This window comes from Glycine max, chromosome 18, assembly GCF_000004515.6.
Source record: "Glycine max cultivar Williams 82 chromosome 18, Glycine_max_v4.0, whole genome shotgun sequence".
In the NCBI taxonomy this organism is placed as follows: Eukaryota; Viridiplantae; Streptophyta; class Magnoliopsida; order Fabales; family Fabaceae; genus Glycine; species Glycine max.
In genome coordinates, this window is record NC_038254.2 from 26,144,609 (window position 1) to 26,165,933 (window position 21,325).

At 45.6% G+C, this 21,325-nt stretch overlaps 1 non-coding gene and 1 pseudogene across 1 annotated transcript; both read right to left on the bottom strand.

Moving 5' to 3' along the window:
- Window positions 1-21,325, bottom strand: part of LOC113000116 (uncharacterized) — a 165,966-nt pseudogene that overhangs the window by 17,475 nt on the left and 127,166 nt on the right.
- LOC113000317 (small nucleolar RNA R71) lies at window positions 3,227-3,333 on the bottom strand. The gene has a single exon (XR_003265607.1). It is a non-coding gene; the product is annotated as a small nucleolar RNA R71 (small nucleolar RNA).

The window sequence follows — 21,325 nt, forward strand, 5'->3', positions numbered from 1 at the left end:
GGACACGGGTGTCTCGTGTCTTGTCGGAATAGGTGTGAAATCAACCACACAGAGAGAGCAGGTAAACAACAGACAATCCGTGCACTGTTTTTCTCACACCTCCGGTCAAAGGTGTCAAACAAATCTGCCAAGATAGCCACCACTGGACTTTCCTTGCTATGGTGATATGCGAGGAAAGCATCAATGGCGGCTAAGTCTACCAAACCGTCAACGTTCGGAAAGAGGACAACCCCAAAAATCAACAAAGCTAAAATATCTGCAAACGGGCCCCACTTCTCTTGGCTCGCCATATCCCTTGCTTTGCCTTCCAAGTATTTCCATGGCAGGCCCACTATTCCATTGCGAGTTTGTTTCATGCGATCCAACTCTTTTGCTGAATCTCCAATCACAGCTGCAATCTTGCTTAAGGAAGGAAGAAAGCCGGAGAAAAGATACGGTTTTCTCCCCCTAAGAGGGCATCCTAATATCTCCTCAAACTCTTCAATAATTGGTACCATTTGGATGTCCCCTAACGTGAAACACCTCAACGACTGGTCATAGTATTGGGCGAGGGATACGACAGCTTCCGTAAATACCTCCGCTGCGGTCAAATCTAGAATCTTCCCGTAGACTTTGCAGAAGGCTTGCCTTTGGAGGGGTCCCATCAATCGTCCCAATTCCTTAAGGCTAGTGACATCTAGACCTTTAACCTTGACTTGATAAAACCTTTTGCCGTTTGGATTTGTCCCCATCATTTACCTAAAAAAGGGGTGGATCAAGACTCCGACATGAATGATGCAATGCGTATGCATGAAACGGAAAGAAAACAACACAAATGGGTAATTCACACATACGAGACTGCAGAGATCCAACTTTAATGCTACGTTTGGGCATGATGGCGCCTCGACGTAGCATTTTAAAAGGTTACATATTATTCTAAAGAAACCAAACATCACTAGCAAAACTATAAATTGGTGCTATTTACCAAAAAATGCATGAGGACGAATGGCACAGAGCGTGTTTGCTCTTTGCCCCTATTTGGGAACCTATAGGACAATATCTAGGGGTCTCTAATAACTACTACCCAACAATTCATAACTCACACGGCTGTTTTCTAGAGGTATCATCACTCAAGATAATAATACTGTGGCGGTATGGAATACCAGCGACTACACATTATAAAGAGAGAAAGCTCTAGACAAGGTTTCACTATTATCAAGCAAGTCGGAGACCTAGCATGATGATAGATTCACCTCCACTCCTTAAATTCCCATGAACCCGGGTATAGGGCCCCTTTTTTACTCAAACCCGTGGGTGCTTAGAATGCAGTGTAGAAATGTGGAAAAGACAGCAGTTATTACATTTTACACAGTTCAACAAAATGCACACACAAAGTTTCACAATTCCACAATTCCTTAAAATAGGCCTAACTCACAAAAATTGTCCCCAGTGGAGTCACCAACTGTCGCAACGTGCCCTTTCGCGGGCGAGTGAAGGCGAGGCTCACGGGTGCGCTTTCCAAAGGAGGAAAGATGCACGAAGACGCCACCAACGTTTATTTGTGGAAAACGTCGGAAAAACCGAAGGAAACCGGTCAAAATGAAAATTCTAAGTTCGGGAGTTGTATTTACGTTTGAGGAAGGTATTAGCACCTTTCACGTTTGTCTCAAAGGACAACAGCCTATTTTTTAGAATTGTGGAAATTGTGTTACCTTAACTTTATTTCTTTATTTTTTGAGGTCGACAAAAGCGGGACTTTTGCTCCTACGTACCCTCCTTTGGAGAGGAAATCAGACGTACGTAGTTCTTTCTTATGCGTGAATCAAGTGATTCTTTTTAGTTGAAAGGTGATCATTTTAAGGCGTTGGACCTTAAAAATGATCCATTTTACTTGGTAAGAAACTGAAATGATAAACTTTCAAAATCCTATTTTTTGTGGACGAGCTTGACTAGGCGAGTTGATTTTAGCCTTAGTTTCACTTTAGTTTATTAGTCAATTCAATTAAGAATGAGAAATCCCAAAGAGAAAACGTCCGATTGATTTTTTCGCTTTATTTTACTAAAAGGTATTTTTTTATTATTATATTATTATTTTACCTCTTTTTTGATTTCCAACTTGGTTACGGCACGACCGAACGGTCGGAATTCATTTTAACCAAAATTAATGGATGATACAATTCAAATGATCGGTGGAAATTTATTTTATTTTTAGATTAAGCGAGAAATGACTTAAATAAATGGCTTAAGCACGTCAAAAGGGGGTATAAAAAGCAAATGAAAACAAGAATAAAAATACATGAAACAAAACGTGGACCACCACGGGTACATAGAATGAATTGAAAAGCTCGGTTTGAGGTACTTACCCGTTGAAGACTGAAGAAAATGAAGAACGAATAATGAATGTTGAAGAACGGTCGAGAATCTTCGCGTAATTACTCACGGAAACGTTACGGAAGCGGCTCGGCTTGGATTTTCTTCACGGAAATAATTTTCCTCAGCAATTTCGAGAGAGGGAGAAGTGCCAAGAAGGCTGAACCCTTTTCTTCTTCACTCCTCCCCCTATTTATAGCAAAATAGGGGAGGAGCTTGCCACCCAGCTCGCCCAGGCGAGCAAGGTTGCTTCCTCCAGAAGCAACATCCTTCTGAGGAAGGATCTGGAAGGCCCAAGTGGGCCAGATTGCTATTTGTACCCCCCCTTTTTACTAAATGCACCCCCCCTTCTATTTTTTGGTAATTCTTTTTCCGTAACGTTACGATACTTTACGAATTTCGTAACGATACTTATTTTCCTTCCGCAAGGTTACGAATCCTTACAGATTATGTATTTACTCTTTTTTAGCTTTCGAAGAAGTTACGGAAACTCACGGATTGCACGAAAACACCTCTTTTCGATTTCCGCCACATTACGGAATTTCACGGATCGTGCAAGCCTGCTTCCTTTTGATTTCTGACACGTCTCGGGACTTCATTTATTGTACAACAAAGGACGCCAAGTATCTCAAAGCGGCTAACCAAAGGTTGCATATCATCAAATAATATTCCCCGGACGAAATTAGGGTATGGCATCTGCTCCACCATGAAACCCCCAGATGTTCAAGAGGATCATATATTTATGAAGGCTTTTCCTCATTCTTTAGAGGGAGTGGCAAAGGACTGGCTGTATTACCTTGCTCCAAGGTCCATCACGAGCTGGGATGACCTAAAGAGAGTATTCTTAGAAAAAAATTTCCCTGCTTCCAGGACCACAGCCATCAGGAAGGATATCTCAAGTATTAGACAACTCAGTGGAGAGAGCCTGTATGAATATTGGGAGAGATTTAAAAAACTATGTGCCAGTTGCCCTCACCATCAGATTTCAGAGTAGCTACTTCTCCAATATTTTTATGAAGGACTCAGTAATATGGAGAGAAGTATGATAGATGCTGCCAGTGGTGGAGCCCTTGGAGACATGACTCCTGCTGAAGCCAAAAATTTAATTGAGAAGATGGCTTCCAACTCCCAGCAGTTTAGCGCCAGAAATGATGCTATAGTCATTAGAGGAGTGCATGAGGTAGCTACAAACTCAGCTGCATCATCTGAAACTAAGAAGCTTGAAGGCAAACTGGATGCATTGGTTAACTTGGTAACCCATCTGGCCTTAAACCAGAAATCTGTACCTGTTGCAAGGGTCTGTGGTTTGTGCTCCTCTGCTGACCACCATACAGACCTTTGCCCTTCCATGCAGCAACCTGGAGCAATTGAGCAGCCCGAAGCATATGCTGCTAATATTTACAATAGACCTCCTCAACCTCAGCAGCAAAATCAACCTCAGCAGAACAACTATGACCTCTCCAGCAACAGATACAACCCTGGATGGAGGAATCACCCTAATCTCAGATGGTCTAGCCCTCAGCAACAACAACAGCAGCCTGCTCCTTCCTTCCAAAATGTTGCTGGCCCAAGCAGACCATACATTCCTCCACCAATCCAACAACAGCAACAGCCCCAGAAACAGCTAACAGTTGAGGCTCCTCCACAACCTTCCCTCGAAGAACTTGTGAGGCAAATGACTATGCAGAACATCCAGTTTCAACAAGAGACCAGAGCCTCCATTCAAAGCTTAACCAATCAGATGGGATAATTGGCTACACAATTGAATCAACAACAGTCCCAGAATTCTAACAAGCTACCTTCCCAAGCTGTCCAAAATCCAAAAAATGTCAGTGCCATTTCACTGAGGTCGGGAAAGCAGTGTCAAGGACCTCAACCCATAACACCTTCCTCATCTGCAAATGAACCTGCCAAACTTCACTCTACTCCAGAAAAAGGTAACGACAAAAATTTACCTAACAATTTCTGTGCAGGTGAATCTTCCACTGGTAATTCTGATTTGCAGAAGCAACACATTCCTCCTCTTCCATTCCCTCCAAGAGCAGTTCCCAACAATCACTACAAGCGACGTGCATGGTCTCCCGTGGCGAAGACGAAAAGGATGAATGTTTGTTTCACCTTGGGGAGTCGCATGACATGGAAACCTGTCTCGTGGTGGAAGAATTGCTTCAGTAGCTCATGGATTACGGGCAGCTTGAAGTGTCCATAGGAGGGAGGGAAAAACCACAAATTTGCATGCAATCGGAAGAGAAGAAGGTTCCTCTAACCCCCAAGGCCCTAATAATATGTTTTACTAGGAAAGGGACCGGCTCCACACCCATATACCCCCAGGTGGCGCCCAAGCCAACGCCATTCGCATATCAAAGTAATAAGGCCGTTCCGTGGAAGTATACCCCTCCCGCGTCCAGCGAAAGAGTTGCAACCGAAGTTGACTCCCTATCAGCTAAAGTAACCAACATCACCGGCCTCAGTGGCGTAACCCGCAGTGGTCGGGTGTTCGCTTCCCCTCACTCGGCGGAATTGCCCTCTAAAGGGAAATTGCCCATGGTCCAAGAGCCCACAGATATAGCCACCCCCTCGAAAGTAGTAGATCCTCCAGTAGTAAGAGGGGCCGAAAAGAAAGAAGGACTTCATGGAAAAACGTGACTTTGGAAGAGGCCCAAGAGTTCCTCCGCCTTATCCAACAAAGCGAGTTTAAGGTAGTCGAGCAACTGAATAAAACTCCAGCAAGGATCTCTTTGCTTGAAGTACTCATAAACTCCGAGCCTCATCGTGCGCTGTTGATGAAGGTCCTTAACGATGCCCATGTAGCCACTCTGGAAAAGCTTCCTTTTAGTGCGTGACGTTTAAAACCGAGCTCGATGGTGGTGTGAGCCTTTGATGGTACTCGGTGGGAAGTGATGGGGGAAATCAACATTCCCATTCAGATAGGCCCCCACACTTGCAACGTGGTGTTTCAAGTAATGGATATAAATCCCGCCTATAGCTGCCTCTTGGGAAGACCGTGGATTCATGCCCTGGGAGTGGACCCTTCAACGCTTCACCAGAAATTGAAGTTCGCAGTGGGTGGACATTTAGTGATAGTGTCGGGTGAAGACAATATGTTAGTGAGCTGCCCCTCCTCCGCACCATACGTAGAAGCAGCGGAAGAATCATTGGAAATGGCTTTCCAATCCTTTGAGGTGGTGAGCTACGCCTCTGTGGGACCAAGTCCGTCGCTACCTTCTCTCTCCAAAGCGGCTATAATGGTGGCGCGTGTTATGCTCAGTAACGGATTTGAGCCCGGAATGTGTTTAGGCAAGGACTGCCTCGGGAATGCCGACGTGGTCGATATCAAGGGAAATCCATACAAGTATGGATTGGGGTATGAACCCGGGATGCCGGGGAGGAGGAACGTGCCGTCAAGATTTCGGGCAGATAGGGTATGGCCCGGCCGTATTAGCCAGTGTTTCACCAGCGCTGGAATGGTGTCCGAGGAGGAGGTGGCCGCAATAGAAGAGGAGTTCCCTCAAGACCCACCAAGTTTTGTGCAACCATGCCACCCCGATTCCCAAGTGGGGAACTGGCGCGTGATAAGCCAGTCAGAAGTCTATACCACTGATTCAATGTAATTAGAGCCTATAGATTTCCTTTCTCTTTTGTTTTGTGAAACCTACTTTATTAAATAAACAAAGAAATCTTGTTTCATCTGTTCTTGCGGTTCCGCCTTTTCTCATATCATTTTGCATGTTTTTGTTTCTTTTGTCTTGTTTGGTATAGATATGAAGGTCGATTCTTTGAGGATCCTAACAACGAGGGTTTGACAATCGATTTCGATCGAGATATAAGCCAAACGATAAATGAGGAAGAGGAAGAGGACATCCTGTCACCGGAGTTGGAGAGGTTGGTCGCTCAGGAAGAGCGTGAAATGAAGCCTCACCAAGAAGAAACCGAATTGGTAAACTTGGGGACCACGGAGGAAAAGATGGAAGTGAAGGTAGGAACCGGTATGACCGCGCCTATCCGCCAAGGCTTGATAACCCTTCTTGAAGAGTATCAAGATGTCTTTGCATGGTCATATCAAGACATGCCCGCTCTGGATTCCGACATTGTGCAGCATAAGTTGCCTTTGAATCCTGGGTCTTCCCCGGTTAAGCAAAAGTTACAAAGAATGAGACCCGAGATGTCTTTAAAAATTAAAGAAGAAGTAAGGAAGCAGTTTGATGCAGGTTTCTTAACTGTGGCGCGGTACCCGGAGTGGGTGGCCAACATTGTCCCGGTCCCGAAAAAGGACGGCAAGGTTCGAATGTGTGTAGACTACCGGGACTTGAACCGAGCCAGTCCTAAAGACAATTTTCCCCTGCCACACATTGATATATTGGTAGATAATACAGCCAAGTTCGCCCTTTTCTCATTTATGGATGGTTTCTCAGGGTATAATCAAATAAAGATGGCACCCGAAGATGTAGAGAAGACCACTTTCGTCACCCTATGGGGGACATTCTGCTATAAAGTGATGGCCTTCGGGCTGAAAAATGCTGGGGCAACCTATTAGCGTGCCATGGTGGCATTGTTCCATGATATGATGCATAAGGAAATAGAGGTCTACATAGATGACATGATTGCAAAGTCTCGGACTGAGAACGAACACCTTGTCAATCTGCGTAAGCTGTTTGGAAGGTTGCGGAAATACCAATTAAAACTGAACCCAACCAAGTGCACCTTTGGGGTGAAGTCGGGGAAGCTGCTAGGATTTATCGTAAGTCAGAAAGGGATAGAGATAGATCCTGAGAAAGTGAAGGCCATCCTTGAAATGCCGGAACCACGCACGGAGAAGCAGGTTTGGGGGTTTTTGGGCAGGTTGAATTATATCGCGAGATTTATCTCGGAACCACGCCCTATGGAACAGTGACTGCCAAGAGGCCTTCGAGAAGATCAAACAGAGTCTCGCGAATCCCCCGGTGCTCATGCCACCTGTAACAGGAAGACCTCTTTTCCTATACATGACCGTGTTGGACGAGTCTATGGGGTGCATGTTGAGTCAGCATGATGATTCTAGAAAAAAGGAGCAAGCCATCTACTATCTGAGCAAGAAGTTTACTGCTTGTGAGATGAATTACTCAATGCTGGAAAGGACATGTTGTGCTCTGGTATGGGCATCACATCGGCTTAGGCAGTACATGCTCAGCCATACCACATGGCTTATTTCCAAAATGGATCCCGTGAAATACATCTTTGAAAAACCGGCCCTCACGGGATGAATCACTAGGTGGCAGGTACTATTATCTGAATTCGATATCGTTTACGTCACCCAAAAAGCGGTAAAGGGAAGTGCCTTAGCAGATTATTTGGCCCAGCAACCCCTCCAGGATTATCGACCGATGCACCCCGAGTTCCCAGATGAAGATATCATGGCCCTGTTTGAAGAGAAGCGGACGCACGAGGACATTGACAAATGGATTGTTTGCTTCGATGGGGCATCTAATGCTTTGGGCCACGGAGTAGGGGCAGCCGTTGTATCCCCGGATGATCAGTGTATTCGTTTCACGACTAGGCTAGGTTTTGATTGTACCAACAATATGGCCGAGTACGAAGCATGCGCCCTCGGGGTTCAGGCGGCCATTGATTTTGATGTAAAACTACTCAAGGTGTATGGAGACTCAGCTTTGGTGATACGCCAGTTGAAAGGAGAATGGGAAACTAGGGATCCGAAGTTGATACCCTATCAAACTCACATCTTGAGGTTAGCCAAGCACTTTGACGACATTTCCTTCCACCACATACCTCGGGAAGAGAATCAAATGGCTGATGCATTAGCCACCCTGGCATCCATGTTTCAACTTGCCCCACATGGGGATCTGCCGTACATCGAATTCAAATCTCAAGGCAGGTCGGCATATTGTTATGCAATAGAGGAAGAGCGGGATGGGAAACCGTGGTATTTCGACATCAAGCAGTATGTCGAGAACAAAGAATACCCACCAGGGATTTCTGACAATGACAAAAGGACGTTGAGGAGATTGGCTACTGGTTTCTTTGTAAATGGTACCATCCTGTACAACCAAAACCACGACATGACTCTCCTACGATGCGTAGATGCCAAAGAGGCGAACTTCATGATTGAGGAGATCCACGAGGGTTCCTTTGGGACACATGCCAATGGGCATGCTATGGCCAGAAAAATCCTTAGGGCCGGTTATTATTGGCTCACCATGGAAAGCGATTGCTGCGCTCATGTCAGGAAATGTCATAAATGTCAGGCATACGCGGACAATATCAATGTTCCGCCACATCCTCTGAATGTTATGTCCGCCCCTTGGCACTTTTCCATGTGGGGAATAGATGTCATTGGGGCCATCGAACCCAAGGCGTCGAATGGTCACCGCTTCATTCTTGTGGCGATAGATTATTTCACCAAATGGGTCGAAGCAGCTTCTTATACTAATGTCACAAGGAATGTGGTAGTTAGATTCATAAAGAAGGAGCTGATTTGTCGATACGGACTCCCCAGGAAGATCATTACTGACAATGGCACCAATCTGAACAGCAAGATGATGCAGGAAATGTGCGAGGACTTCAAGATCCAGCATCATAACTCTACCCCTTATCAGCCAAAGATGAATGGGGCTGTAGAGGCTGCAAATAAAAATATTAAGAAGATTGTTCAAAAGATGACAGTGTCATACAAAGATTGGCATGAGATGTTGCCTTTCGCCCTACACGGATACAGAACCTCGGTGCGAACTTCTACTGGGGCAACGCCGTATTCCTTGGTTTATGGGATGGAGGCGGTACTCCCATTTGAGGTAGAGGTTCCTTCTCAGAGGATAATGGTGGAGTCAGGCCTAGAAGAGTCAGAATGGGCTCAAGCACGTTACGACCAACTTAACCTTATTGAAGGTAAGCGTTTGGCCGCCATGAGACTAAGGCTAAAATCAAGCGAAAAATCAATCGAACGTTTTTCTCTTTGGGATTTCTCATTCTTAATTGAATTGACTAATAACTAAAGTGAAACTAAGGCTAAAATCAAACTCGCCTAGTCAAGCTCATCCACAAAAATAGGTTTTTGGAAGTTTATCATTTCAGTTTCTAACTAAGTAAAAAGGATCATTTTTAAGGTCCAACGCCTTAAAATGATCACCCCTCAAGTAAAGAGAATCACTTGATCCATGCATAAGGAAGAACTACGTAGGTCTAATTTCCTCTCCAAAGGAGGGTACGTAGGAGCAAAAGCCCCGCTTTTGTCGACCTCAAAAAATAAAAAATAAATAAAAGTTAAGATAACACAATTCCACAATTCTAAAAAATAGGTTGTTGTCCTTCGAGACAAACGTAAAAGGTTCTAATACCTTCCTCAAGCGTAAATATAACTCCCGAACTTAGAACTTTCATTTTGACCGGTTTCCTTCGGTTTTTCCGACGTTTTCCACAAATAAATGTTGGTGGCGACTCCGCGCATCTTTCCTCCTTTGGAAAGCGCACCCGTGAGCCTCGCCCTCGCTCGCCCGTGAAGGGCACGTTGCGACAGTTGGCGACTCCACTAGGGATCTTTTTGTGAGTTAGGCCTGTTTTAAGGAATTGTGGATTTGTGAAACTTCGTGTGTGCATTTGTTGAACTGTGTAAAAATGTAAATAATTGTTGTATATTTCGTATTCTTTACACTGCATTCTAAGCACCCACGGGTTTGAGTAAAAAAGGGGCCCTATACCCGGGTTCATGGGAATTTATGGAGTGGAGGTGAATCTATCATCATGCTAGGTCTCCGACTTGCTTGATAATAGTGAATCCTCGTCTAGAGCTTTCTCTCTTTATAATGTGTTGTCGCTGGTATTCCATACCGCCACAACATTATTATCTTGAGTGATGATACCTCTAGAAAACAGCCGTGTGAGTTATGAATTGTTGGGGAGTAGTTATCAGAGACCCCTAGATATTGTCCTAGGTTCCCAAATAGGGGCAAAGAGCAAACACGCTCCGTGCCATTTCATTCTCATGCATATTTGGTAAATAGCACTAGTTTATAGTTTTGCTAGTGATGTTTGGTTTCTTGGGAGTAATACGTAACCTTTTTAATGCTACGTTGAGGCGCCGTCATGCCCAAAACGTAGCATTAAAATTGGATCTCTGCGGTCTCGTATGCGTGAATTACCCCTTTGTGTTGTTTTCTTTCCGTTTCATGCATACGCATTGCATCATTCATGTCGGAGTCTTGATCCACCCCTTTTTTAGGTAAAATGATGGAGACAAATCAAAACGGCAAAAGGTTTTATCAAGTCAAGGTTAAAGGTCTAGATGTCACTAGCCTCAAGGAATTGGGACGATTGATGGGACCCCTCCAAAGGCAAGCCTTCCGCAAAGTTTACGGGAAGATTCTAGATTTGACCATAGCGGAGGCATTTACGGAAGCTGTCATATCCCTCGCCCAATACTATGACCAGCCGTTGAGGTGTTTCACGTTTGGGGACTTCCAAATGGTACCAACTATTGAAGAGTTTGAAGAGATATTAGGATGCCCTCTCGGTGGGAGAAAACCGTATCTTTTCTCCGGATTTCTTCCTTCCTTGAGCAAGGTTGCAGCTGTGATTGGAGATTCAGCAAAAGAGTTGGATCTCATGAAGCAAATTCGGAACGGCGTAGTGGGCCTGCCTCGGAAATACTTGGAAGATAAGGCAAGGGATATGGCGAGCCAAGAGAAGTGGGGCCCGTTTGCGGATGTTTTAGCTTTGCTGATTTTTGGGGTTGTCCTCTTTCCGAACGTTGACGGCTTGGTAGACTTAGCCGCCATTGATGCTTTCCTCGCATATCACCATAGCAAGGAAAGTCCAGTCGTGGCTATCTTGGCAGATTTGTTTGACACCTTTGACCGGAGGTGTGAGAAAAACAGTGCATGGATTGTCTGTTGTTTACCCGCTCTCTGTGTATGGTTGATTTAACACCTATTCCGACAAGACACGAGACACCCGTGTCCGCTTCAAAGCTATCGCTCATGCGCCGAAAAAGGAGGAGTCGATTGGGACCAACATTTGGCTAGGATAGGGGGCAGCGCGATCAATTGGTTTCCTCGTTGGAAGGAAGGCAAGGAAGGAGTTCTTTTCTCATGTGGGGACTACCTTAACGTTCCACTGATAGGGACTAGGGGTTGTATTAATTATAATCCCGCACTCGCTATAAGACAACTAGGGTATCCGATGAGGGGAGCGCCAACCGAAGAAAGTCTCTCGCCTTTCCTTGTGAGGGATCTAGGCGCGCAAGGTCTCAAAGTTATACAAAGAATCCACAAGGCATGGAGGAGTCCGTTGAGGAAAGACAAGGAGCTTAGAGGCATCCGAAACGGCGTAATCGGAGGTTATCATGGATGGCTAAGAATTCAAACGCGGGGCTTAGGTTGGCTCTCCAAATTGAAAGTTGTCGATGAGGAGAACTTCGAAGCTCCGGAGGAAGATGAAGAAGTCCGAGCTCTAAAATTAGAGCTAGGGAAGGCGAGACTCGCCAAGGAGAAGTTCAAATCAGCTGCTACACACATCCGGAAGGAGTGCACCGAGTTACAAGAGGAAAACGCGGCCACTGCAAGAGCCCTTGAACAAGAAACCAAAAGGGCCTGCAAGGAGGAATATGGCCAAGAGAAATTCCGAGGAGCATTGTGGGGTAGCAACAATGACCTCAAGCTCCGAAGAGAGGAGAGAGATCGGTCACGGGTGCATGGCATAATCTTAAAAGAAGAGTTAGTTGCTTGCGTGAGGTCCAAAAGGAGTTTGGCTCAACACTTGGAAGCCACAGAGCGAAGCATGCTAGCCATCATAGGGCAATACAAGGAAGAATTGAACCAGTCCACGGACCATGAACAAAAGTTTGTGGAGGATTTTGCACAAGTGTATGCCGAAAAAGAAGCCAGACGAAGGGTGATTGATGTGTTGCATCAAGAAGCGACTATGTGGATGGATAGGTTCGCCTTGACCTTGAATGGAAGTCAAGACCTCCCGCATCTGTTAGCCAAAGCAAAAGCCATGGCCGAAGTGTGTACTGCCCCCGAGAAGATTCATGGGCTAATCAATTACTGTCAGCACATGATAGATTTGATGGCCCATATAATTAGGAATCGTTAGGTTCTTTTGTAACGCCTTTGTATAATCTTGGCTGGATGAAAGCTTTGTTATTTTTATAAAATGAGAAGTTCTGGACTCATTACGTTATCTAAAAATCTTGGGGTGGATCCAAATGCTCCGATCATCCATTTGCATACTCATGTTTTGGTGGCATACTCACCGTTGTTTATTTCTTTAGGAATTTCATCATAACTAAGAAAACACCAAGGCACCCCTATAACACTCGATCCAGAAAAATGGATAATGAAGAGGGCGTGCAGGAACAGATGAAGGCCGATCTATCGGCCTTAAAAGATCAAATGGCTTCCATCTCGGAGGTCATGTTAAAACTCCAGAAAACCATAGAGGATAAAGCCACCGCAACCGCCTCCAGTACAGTTAGGGAAGCGGAGCCAGTGCTGCAGCCCGCCTTGAATCCGGACCTAGACAGAAACACGACCGTGTTCGGTCAAAGGTATAGTCCGCAAGCTTATCCTTATGGCCTGCCTCCAGACTTCATCCCCCGTGCCACTCCGGAAGATTTAAGCCAAGCCCCCACTTTTGAGGGGCAACTCCCACCTTATGAAGACTATCCCGGACAAGACGATGGGGAAGGAGATACCCATCTTGGCCCCCTGCTCCACCTCAAAGATCCATCCCCGCATGAACTACCCCAACCAAACGTAATCCGCCATATCCCGGCCTCACCCACACCCGTAAAAGAATCTGTTCCCTTTGTGGAAGATAGGGGAAAGATTGAGGCGCTTGAAGAGAGGTTGAGGGCAGTCAAGGGCCTCGTCAATTACCCATTCTCGGATTTGGCAGATTTATGTCTTGTGCCCAACATCGTCATCCCTCCCAAGTTCAAAGTACCGGACTTTGATAAGTACAAAGGGACGACATGTCCAAAGGGGCATCTCCGGATGTATTGCCGGAAGATGAGGGCGTATTCTACGGACGAAAAGTTGTTGGTCCATTTCTTCCAAGACAGCTTGGCCGGGGCAGCTGTAGCATGGTATACCAATCAGGAAGCTTCCCAGATCCGATCATGGAAGGACTTGGCAACTGCCTTCATTAGGGAGTACCAGTACAATATGGGCATGGCTCCCGATCGAAACCAGCTTCAGGGTATGACTAAACGAGAGCATGAGTCCATTAAGGAATATGCCCAGAGATGGAGAGATCTCGCAGCCCAAGTCGTACCGCCCATGACGGAGAGGGAGATGATCACAATTATGGTAGATACGTTACCCACGTTCTACTATGAAAAGTTGATAGGCTACATGCCAGCTAACTTTGCGGATCTCGTCTTCGCTGGAGAAAGGATTGAATCCGGGCTACGAAAAGGCAAGTTTGAATATGCTGCCAATATGGCCCCCAACAACAACAGAAGAGCCCCAGTAGTGGGCGTGAGGAAAAAGGAAGGAGACGCCCACGCGGTCACCACCGCCCCAACATGGATGAAAGCACCCCAAAATATCCAAAGCTCATACCAGCCCAATCCCCCAAATTTTTTAATCCGAGCCGGGAATTCCCTCCCGACTCAAGTAAAAGGACCACCCGCAGCGGAAAGAGCGCCGGCCCAACGCACAGCTCCAGCCGCACCCCGGCCAGTTAATAATACAGCCCCTGGCGCGACCTATAAATATGCACAGCACCCGAAAGACAACTTCCCTCCTATTCCCATGGCATATTCCGAGTTATGGCCTTCATTATTGGAGAATCACTTGGTGGTGGCCATACCCGAGAAGGTTCTCCAGCCACCCTACCCCAAGTGGTATGATCCGGGTGCCAAGTGTGTGTACCATAGTGGAGTTCCCGGACACAATATTGACTCCTGCATCCCGTTCAAGTATAAAGTGCAACATCTGATTAGTGCCGGCTGGCTAGCGTTTCAGGAGGAAGGCCCAAATGTTAAAACCAACCCGCTAGCTAGTCATGGAGGGGCTAGCGTGAACGCCGTCGAAGGGGACGGGCCATCACGGACAAAGAGGTTAGGAGAGGTGGCTAATTCTAGACGCTTCATCTATCAATCACTACAAGCGGCGTGCATGGTCTGCCGAGGTGGAGATGAAAGGGATGAATGTTTGTTTCACCTCGGGGAGTCGCATGACATGGAAACCTGTCATGTGGTGGAAGAATTGCTTCAGCGGCTCATGGATTGCGGGCAGCTTGAAGTGTTCATAGGAGGGAAGGAAGAACCACAAATTTGCATGCAGTCGGAAGAGAAGAAGGTTCCTCTAACCCCCAAGGCCCTAGTGATATGTTTTACTAGGAAAGGGACCGGCTCCACACCCATATACCCGCAGGCGGCGCCCAAGCCAACGCCATTTGCATATCAAAGTGATAAGGCCGTTCCGTGGAAGTATACCCCTCCCGCGTCCAGCGAAAGAGTTGCAACCGAAGTTGACTCCCTATCAGCTAAGGTAACCAACATCACTGGCCTCAGTGGCGTAACCCGTAGTGGTCGGGTGTTCGCTTCCCCTCACCCGGCGGAATTGCCCTCTAAAGGGAAGGCGCCCATGGTCCAAGAGCCCACAGATATAGCCACCCCCTCGAAAGAACTAGATCCTCCTGTGGCAACAGGAGCCGAAAACATAGAGGGATTTCAAGGAAAAATAGTGACTTTGGAAGAGGCCCATGAGTTCCTCCTCCTCATCCAACAAAGCGAGTTTAAGGTAGTCGAGCAACTGAATAAAACTCCAGCAAGGATCTCCTTGCTTAAACTACTCATAAACTCCGAGCCTCATCGTGCGCTGTTGATGAAGGTCCTTAACGATGCTCATGTAGCACATGATATCTCAGTGGAGGGTTTCGAAGGCATCGTTAATCATATAACCACCAACAACTACATCGCGTTTGCGGAAGAAGAGATTCTCGTTGAGGGGAAAGGATACAACAAGGCTCTACATGTGTCGGTGAGATGTATGGGCCACGTTGTCGCGAAGGTACTTATCGACAATGGATCGAGTTTAACTGTAATGCCAAAGACCACTTTGGAAAAGCTTCCTTTTAGTGCGTCACGTTTAAAACCAAGCTCGATGGTGGTGCAGGCCTTTGATTGTACTCGGCGGGAAGTAATGGGGGAAATTGACATTCCCATTCAGATAGGCCCCCACACTTGCAATGTGGTGTTTCAAGTAATGGATATAAATCCTGCCTAAAGCTGTCTCTTGGGAAGACCGTGGATTCATGCCCTGGGAGTGGTCCCTTCAACGCTTCGCCAGAAATTGAAGTTCGCAGTGGGTGGGCTTTTAGTGATAGTGTCCGGTGAAGAGGATATGTTAGTGAGCTGCCCCTCCTCCGCACCGTACGTAGAAGCGGCGGAAGAATCATTGGAAACGGCTTTCCAATCCTTTGAGGTGGTGAGCTGTGCCTCAGTGGAACCAAGTCCGTCGCTACCTTCTCTCTCCAACGCGGCCATAATGGTGGCACGTGTTATGCTCAGGAACGGATTTGAGCCCGAAATGGGTCTAGGCAAGGACTGCCTCGGGAATGCCGACGTGGTCGATATCAAGGGAAATCCATACATGTATGGATTAGGGTACGAACCCGGGATGCCGGGGAGGAGGAACGTGCCGTCAAGATTTCGGGCGGATAGGGTATGGCCCAGCCGTATTAGCCAGTGTTTCACCAGCACTGGAATGGTGTCCGAGGAGGAGGTGGCCGCAATAGAAGAGCAGTTCCCTCAAGACCCACCAAGTTTTGTGCAACCATGCCACCCCGATTCCCAAGTGGGGAACTGGCGCGTGATAAGCCAGTCAGAAGTCTATACCGCTGATTCAATGTAATTAGAGCCTATGGATTTCCGTTCTCTTTTGTTTTGTGAAAACTACCTTATTAAATAATCAAAGAGATCTTGTTTCATCTGTTCTTGCGGTTCCACCTTTTCTCATATCATTTTGCATGTTTTTGTTTTTTTTGTCTTGTTTGGTATAGATGTGAGGGTCGATTCTTTGAGGAACCTAACAACGAGGGTTTGACAATCGATTTCGATCGTAATATAAGCCAAACGGTAAACGAGGAAGAGGAATAGGATGTCCAGTCACAAGAATTGGAGAGATTGGTCACTCAGGAAGAACGTGAAATGAAGCCTCACCAAGAAGAAACCGGATTGGTAAACTTGGTGACCCCGGAGAAAAAGAAAGAGGTAAAGGTAGGAACCGGTATGACCGTGCCTATCCGCCAAGGCTTGATAACCCTTCTTGAAGAGTATCAAGATGTCTTTGCGTGGTCGTATCAAGACATGCCCGGTCTGGATTCCGACATTGTGCAGCATAAGTTGCCGTTGAATCCTGGGTATTCCCCGATTAAGCAAAAGTTACGAAGAATGAAACCCGAGATGTCCTTAAAAATTAAAGAAGAAGTAAGGAAGCAGTTTGATGCAGGATTCTTAGCTGTGGCGCGGTACCCGGAGTGGGTGGCCAACATTGTCCCAGTCCCGAAAAAGGACGGCAAGGTTCGAATGTGTGTAGACTACCGGGACTTGAACCGAGCCAGTCCTAAAGACAATTTTCCCCTGCCACACATTGATATATTGGTAGATAATACAGCCAAATTCGCCCTTTTCTCATTTATGGATGGTTTCTTGGGGTATAATCAAATAAAGATGGCACCCGAAGATGTAGAGAAGACCACTTTCGTCACCCTATGGGGGACATTCTACTATAAAGTGATGGCCTTCGGGCTGAAAAACGCTGGGGCAACCTATCAGCGTGCCATGGTGGCATTGTTCCATGATATGATGCATAAGGAAATAGAGGTCTACATAGATGACATGATTGCCAAGTCTCGGACTAAGGATGAGCACCTTGTCAATCTGCGTAAGCTATTTGGAAGGTTGCGGAAATACCAATTAAAACTAAACCCAACCAAATGCACCTTTGGGGTGAAGTCGGGGAAGCTGCTAGGATTTATCGTAAGTCAGAAGGGGATAGAGATAGATCCCGAGAAGGTGAAGGCCATCCTTGAAATGCCGGAACCACACACGGAGAAGCAGGTTCGGGGGTTTTTGGGCAGGTTGAATTATATCGCGAGATTTATCTCGCAACTCACCCCTACCTGTAAGCCCATTTTTAAGCTATTACGTAAGAACCAGGCGGTCCTGTGGAACAGTGACTGCCAAGAGGCCTTCGAGAAGATCAAACAGAGTCTCGCAAATCCCCCGGTGCTCATGCCACCTGTAACAGGAAGACCTCTTTTCCTGTACATGACCGTGTTGGACGAATCTATGGGGTGCGTGTTGGGTCAGCATGATGATTCTGGGAAAAAGGAGCAAGCCATCTACTATCTGAGCAAGAAGTTTACCGCATGTGAGATGAATTACTCAATGCAGGAAAGGACATGTTGTGCTCTGGTATGGGCATCACATCGGCTTAGGCAGTACATGCTCAGCCATACCACGTGGCTTATTTCCAAAATGGATCCCGTGAAATACATCTTTGAAAAAAGCATTACCCTTGGCACAAGTATATTGTTTCTCAGTTACAAGGAAGATTACCCTTGGCACAAGTATATTGTTTCTCTAAGATGTGGTGCTCTCGCGAATGATTCATTTTTCTTTGCAAAAAGCATGTTATCCTTTTAGGTGGAAAAACCCGGTGGACCATTCGGTCCCGCCAACATCCTTTTTCGGAGCCACATGAATGAATTGCATTGTCATTCGTGTGTCCTCCACTTTCGAGTTTGGAGCTGTGTTTCATGATTGCCTAAGAGAGGACCCTCAAGGCAATCCTCCATTCTCACCCTTTTCCGGAGCCACATGAATGAATTGCGTTGTCATTCATGTGTCCTCCACTTTCGAGTTTGGAGCTGTGTTTCATGATTGCCTAAGAGAGGACCCTCAAGGCAATCCTCCATTCTCATCCTTTTCCAGGAGCCACATGAATGTTATTTCTTAGGGCTATTCATGTGTCCTCCATTTTTGAGTTTGGAGCTATGTTCCATGATTGCCTAAGAGAGGACCCTCAAGGCAATCCTCCATTCTCATCCTGTTCCGGAGCCCCATGAATGAATTGCATTGTCATTCATGTGTCCTCCATTTTCGAGTTTGGAGCTGTGTTTCATGATTGCCTAAGTGAGGACCCTCAAGGCAATCCTCCATTCTCACCCTTTTCCGGAGCCACATGAATGTTATTGCTTAGGGCTGTTCATGTGTCCTCCACTTTCGAGTTTGGAGCTGTGTTCCATGATTGCCTAAGAGAGGACCCTCAAGGCAATCCTCCATTCTCATCCAGTTCCGGAGCCACATAAATGTTATTGCTTAGGGCTGTTCATGTGTCCTCCACTTTCGAGTTTGGAGCTGTGTTCCATGATTGCCTAAGAGAGGACCCTCAAGGCAATCGTCCATTCTCATCCTGTTCCGGAGCCACATGAATGTTATTGCTTAGGGCTGTTCATGTGTCCTCCACTTTTGAGTTTGGAGCTGTGTTCCATGATTGCCTAAGAGAGGACCCTCAAGGCAATCCTTCATACTCCACCTTTGTTGGGAGCACCATGAATGTCATTGCCTAGCGTTGTTCATGTGTCTCCATTATCAAGTGCGAAGCTTCTGGTGATTGGGAAGCACGTTATTCTGTTGTTTTCCAGATCGGTTCCTTCGCCAAGTATGTGTATATGTGTATATATGTATTATATTCGTTGTTCTGGTTGTTGTTTGTATTTTGTTTTGTACAGAAGAAAAAAGAAGAAGTAGAGATGAGAGTCGTCATCACGGAAAGGGCAGGGCGGACGAAATCAGTGTCCTATCTTTGCTTTCCTCTTATCTCCGATGAGAGGTAAGTAAAGAGGGGCAACTGTCATACCCTAATTTCGTCCGGGGATTATTACTTGATGACATGCAATAAATGAAGTCCCGAGACGTCTCAGAAATCAAAAGGAAGCCGGCTTGCACGATCCGTGAAATTCTGTAATGTGGCGGAAATCGAAAAGAGTTGTTTTTGCGCAATCCGTGAGTTTCCGTAACTTCTTCGAAAGCTAAAAAAGAGTAAATACATAATCCGTAAGGATTCGTAACCTTACAGAAGGAAAATAAGTATCCTTACGAAATTCGTAAAGTTTCGTAACGTTACGGAAAAAGAATCACCAAAAAAGGGGGCAGGGGGTGTATTTAGTAAAAATAGGGGTGCAAATAGCAATCAGGCCCACTTGGGCCCTCCAGAAGATTTCTCCAGAAGGTTGTTGCTTCTGGAGTAAGCAACCTTGCTCGCCTGGGCGAGCTGGGCGGCTAGCTTCTCCCCTATTTTGCTATAAATAGGGGGAGAAATGAAGAAGAAAAGGGTTCAGCCCCTTAGGCACTTCTCTCTCTCTCGAATTTGCTGAGTAATTACGCGAAGATTCTCGACCGTTCTTCAAGATTCATCGTTCGTTCTTCGCTTTCTTCAGTCTTCAACGGGTAAGTACCTCAAACCAAGCTTTTTAATTCATTCTATGTACCCGTGGTGGTCCACGTTTTGTTTCATGTATTTTTATTCTCGTTTTCATTTACTTTTTATACCCCCTTTTGACGTGCTTAAGCCATTTATTTAAGTCATTTTCTCGCTTAATCTAAAAATAAAATAAATTTCCACCGATCGTTTGAATTGTATCATCCGTTAATTTTGGTTAAAATGAATTCTGACCGTTCGGTCGTGCCGTAACCACGTTGGAAATCAAAAAAGAGGTAAAATAATAATATAATAATAAAAAATACCTTTTAGTAAAATAAAGCGAAAAATCAATCGGACGTTTTTCTCTTTGGGATTTCTCATTCTTAATTGAATTGACTAATAACTAAAGTGAAACTAAGGCTAAAATCAAACTCGCCTAGTCAAGCTCGTCCACAAAAATAGGTTTTTGGAAGTTTATCATTTCAGTTTCTTACTAAGTAAAAAGGATCATTTTTAAGGTCCAACGCCTTAAAATGATCACCCCTCAAGTAAAGAGAATCACTTGATCCATGCATAAGAAAGAACTACGTAGGTCTGATTTCCTCTCCAAAGGAGGGTACGTAGGAGCAAAAGCCACGCTTTTGTCGACCTCAAAAAATAAAAAAGAAATAAAAGTTAAGATAACACAATTCCACAATTCTAAAAAATAGGTTGTTGTCCTTCGAGACAAACGTAAGAGGTGCTAATACCTTCCTCAAGCGTAAATATAACTCCCGAACTTAGAACTTTCATTTTGACCGGTTTCCTTCGGTTTTTCCGACGTTTTCCACAAATAAACGTTGATGGCGACTCCGCGCATCTTTTCTCCTTTGGAAAGCGCACCCGTGAGCCTCGCCCTCGCTCGCCCGCGAAGGGCACGTTGCGACAAGTATCGTTACGAAATTCGTAAAGTTTCGTAACGTTACGGAAAAATAATTACCAAAAAATAGAAGGGGTGCATTTAGTAAAAAGGGGGGTACAAATAGCAATCTGGCCCACTTGGGCCTTCCAGATCCTTCCTCCAGAAGGCTGTTGCTTCTGGAGGAAGCAACCTTGCTCGCCTGGGCGAGCTGGGTGGCAAGCTCCTCCCCTATTTTGCTATAAATAGGGGGAGGAGTGAAGAAGAAAATGGTTCAGCCTTCTTGGCACTTCTCCCTCTCTCGAAATTGCTAAGGAAAATTATTTTCGTGAAGAAAATCTAAGCCGAGGCGCTTCCGTAACGTTTCCGTGAGTAATTACGCAAAGATTCTCGACCGTTCTTCAACATTCATCGTTCGTTCTTTGTTTTCTTCAGTCTTCAACGGGTAAGTACCTTAAACCGAGATTTTCAATTCATTCTATGTACCCGTGGTGGTCCACGTTTTGTTTCATGTATTTTTATTCTCGTTTTCATTTGCTTTTTATACCCCTTTTTGACGTGCTTAAGCCATTTATTTAAGTCATTTCTCGCTTAATCTAAAAATAAAATAAATTTCCACCGATCATTTGAATTGTATCATCCGTTAATT